The sequence below is a fragment of the Medicago truncatula genome, chromosome 6 (genome assembly GCF_003473485.1).
Source record: "Medicago truncatula cultivar Jemalong A17 chromosome 6, MtrunA17r5.0-ANR, whole genome shotgun sequence".
In the NCBI taxonomy this organism is placed as follows: domain Eukaryota; kingdom Viridiplantae; phylum Streptophyta; class Magnoliopsida; order Fabales; family Fabaceae; genus Medicago; species Medicago truncatula.
The window spans coordinates 1,045,071-1,048,479 of record NC_053047.1 but is presented as its reverse complement, the minus strand read 5'-3'; the positions used below and the strand labels follow the sequence as shown (position 1 = coordinate 1,048,479).

Here is a 3,409-nt window from a genome sequence, read left to right as displayed (position 1 = left end):
CGTGAATTAAAAATTAACAAGAAATAATCTTATTTGATTTAAAAAAAAAAACATTCTTTTAACGAATTTCGTACCACATATTAAACAATAAATTAATTATTATAAAAAAAAAACTTAATCTAGGAATATGAGAAGATATAAATAATAATATATAAAATGTACAAAACATAAGTGGTAGTAATAAATCTTGAGAGCACAGAAATAAACAAGATAAAAATTTAGACTATGAACAAAGTAAAATAAAAAATAAACATGATGTTGTCAGAAGTAGCTGGTTGTAATCTCATCTATGAAAATATCAATGGGAATCCGATTGATTTTTTTCATCACTCAACATCATTTATATCATAAACATATAAAACATAATCAACAAAAAGCCAATTTAACTCACATAAATAATATGAAAATATATGAAATATGAAAAAATATGAAAAAGTGATGGTTGAACTTTGCATATCATAAACTTGGATTTGAGAACTTTACATATCATAACTGAAAGAAAGAAATGAGTTTAAAAGACTTGAACAGAAACAGAAAAGAAAGACCAATTGAGAGAGAAGCTATGGCCGCACAATGAATATTAGGGTTTGTGAACTAAGCAATCACATAACGAAAATATTTATAGCCATAGTGTTGGCTAATGGGCTTTAACCATTTAGGTTAATGGGCTTTGTTCATGTAGCCCATAAATTTGAGAACTCTGCTCTCCACCCAGCACATTTTGCTCGCACCGTCCAGCCGTTCCAAATTTACCCTTGCGCTAGTTAACTAACGCAAGTGAAAAACTATGTGTTAGTTAACAAACAATGCGCAAGTTAAGATGCGCAAGTGTAAAACACTGCGTGAGGCTGCGTCAATTAAGTTGCGCAAGTGTAAAACACTGCGTGAGTTAACTCACGCATAGTGTTAACACTTGCGCGAGTTAACTCACGCTCTACTAATATATCAGTACAGCAATAAATGATGTACTGATATGCATTGAATGCAATATCTGTCATCAAAGGCACGTAACCTTAAGATGCTCGTAATTGAACCGACTTACACCAGTTTAACAAGATTATTGGATAATACGACACAATCGATCAAAATTACACAAAAACATTGTTTTTTCACAATCACATAATCACACATAACGATCCAAACGGTCCAAATTACACAAATTCGTCGGTAATGACCCGTAATCATTTAAACACACTTAATGACACGTAAACGATCCAAATTACACAAATTTGTCCATAAATTTCTAAAATTACATAATCTCACATAAACGGTCAAAATTACCCAAATTCATCGTTAAATTACATCAACACAAATTCATTAAAATTCAACGATACGGACACAAATTCGGAAAACATTACACTATTACACGTTAATAAATATTACACTTCAACGCATCGGACATAAAGATGTAAAAGGTTATTTTCAACCATCACGCGAAACATGTAATCAACGTCACTATCATCTTTGACTAGTTGTGGAAAATACACGGTCTTTTAACGGTCCTCTTCCTTATCCTCCCCCAAGTCCACACCTGGAACTTGTACTACTACATAATATGTTATGTGATTTGAAACAATATGGATAAAAAAGTCGTCAAGTTTTGTCTTCAACCCGTCCAACTTGTTGGTGGCGTTTATAGTGAACCACGCCCTCCTTTTCACATCTACATAACGGACATGAAGTTTAATCGGATCTTGTGCATCTTCACACATGTTTCACTTCACAAAAATATAATGAAAGTATGAGAACAAATATGAGATAAATGAGATAAAATAAATAGTTGAATAATTAGTGACAAAGTAAGTAATGCGAGCAATAATTGGTGTGACATAACCGACCACCAAAAAAATAATTCATCTCATTTAATATATATAATATTAGTTACATATTGGCCACAAATATCCAAATTACATAACCGGCCACCAAAAAATAAGTCGGGGTGTAATACCACCAAAAAATAGGACGAACACCGACCGACCTATAAGTGTCCTAACCTATAATAACCTATCTAAGAGGTCTAGTGAAAGTCCTAAATTGTCGTCTTCTTCCATGTCGTCCGTCCATTCAAGATCTTGTTCCTTTTTTTGCGGAGTGGGAGTATCATCACAAACAATTGGATTGTGCTCATTTGTTGGTTTCTTTGGCGGCATCGGCTCCTTAGACATGAGTTCATTGTAAGCGTTTTGTCTATCCAAAAATGCAAAATGTCAATTCTCCACCTCACCAATCTTGTTGTTCATCCACAAAAATTCAAACCTCGGATCTTACATATTTTATGCATTGTACTAACCAATTGAGCTAAGCTTACGAGGACACTTAAAACTAACATTAGCATAAATGTTGAAGATATGTATAAGAAACATGTTAGGATAAAGGAGGGAGTCGCTTAGTTGTTAAAAAATATCTGTTCAGTAATGTAGCAAAATTCAATATCTTCATGACATGTTTTCAAATAATTTCAACCATCTATTGTTGGGTAATTTCTTTCATTTTTTTTATGGGGAGTACATTTTGATTTATAAAATCTGTAGCTTTATTCTGTAGGATTCAAATAATATTTTGTATGCACTATTGCTTACATTTAGATGCTACTGAGTGGGGTTCACTCTTTTTGTAAATGATGGTGATGCACTTTTGGCAGAACTTTGTGCTATTCAATTTAAGATTGTAACTTGTTATGATCTCGGCTATATACACTTTATTTGTGAGAGTGATTATTTGGAAGCGCTAAACCTTGTATTCAATATTACAAATGTAAGTTTGCATGTGTATGTCTCTGTGATACTAGAAATTTCAATACCTTGTATCATGGGACTGTCAATTTAGTTCACATTCCAAAGGAGCAGAATATATATGTTGATTTTTTGTTGACAACATCTCATTCGCAGTTCGCACTGAATATTTCATTTTGGGTTTATAATGTTACAGTGTTTTGTTTCAGAACATTACTCCTATACTAATCTATTCTTGTATAATACCTTTGTTCAAGTTTAACTTACGTGGATTCATGTCTTGTGGTTCAACTTCAAACCATTAGGCTTTCTTTGAAAGTTTGGAGGGGAATAGAGGGGAGGGCTTTGGGGGGTTGGAAATATATAGAAAAATAGATAAAAAATTCACATTTTTTTAAAGAACAATATTTAGAGAATGATAAACTAATACTTGTGATTAATATACTTTTAATTTTAAGAATATTATAACAACATAGATTGAATTTGAAAAATTCATATAAACCCTCCATAACCCCCCAAAACCCTCCCCTAATACAATTTTTTACTTCCCCCAAATGAGAGAAATTTTTTATTATGAGTAAAAAATTATCCTCCAAAGCCCTCTCCTTCCAATGTCTTCTATTTCTTCCACTTGCTCCTTCCTTTTTTCCAAAACCCTCCCTCCAAACTCCCAAACA

At 32.6% G+C, this 3,409-nt stretch overlaps 1 non-coding gene across 1 annotated transcript; it reads right to left on the bottom strand.

The window, feature by feature from the left end:
* Nucleotides 1-256: 256 nt before the first annotated feature.
* LOC112416127 (small nucleolar RNA R12) lies at nt 257-336 on the bottom strand. The gene has a single exon (XR_003006441.1). It is a non-coding gene; the product is annotated as a small nucleolar RNA R12 (small nucleolar RNA).
* Between the last annotated feature and the right edge of the window lie 3,073 nt (nt 337-3,409).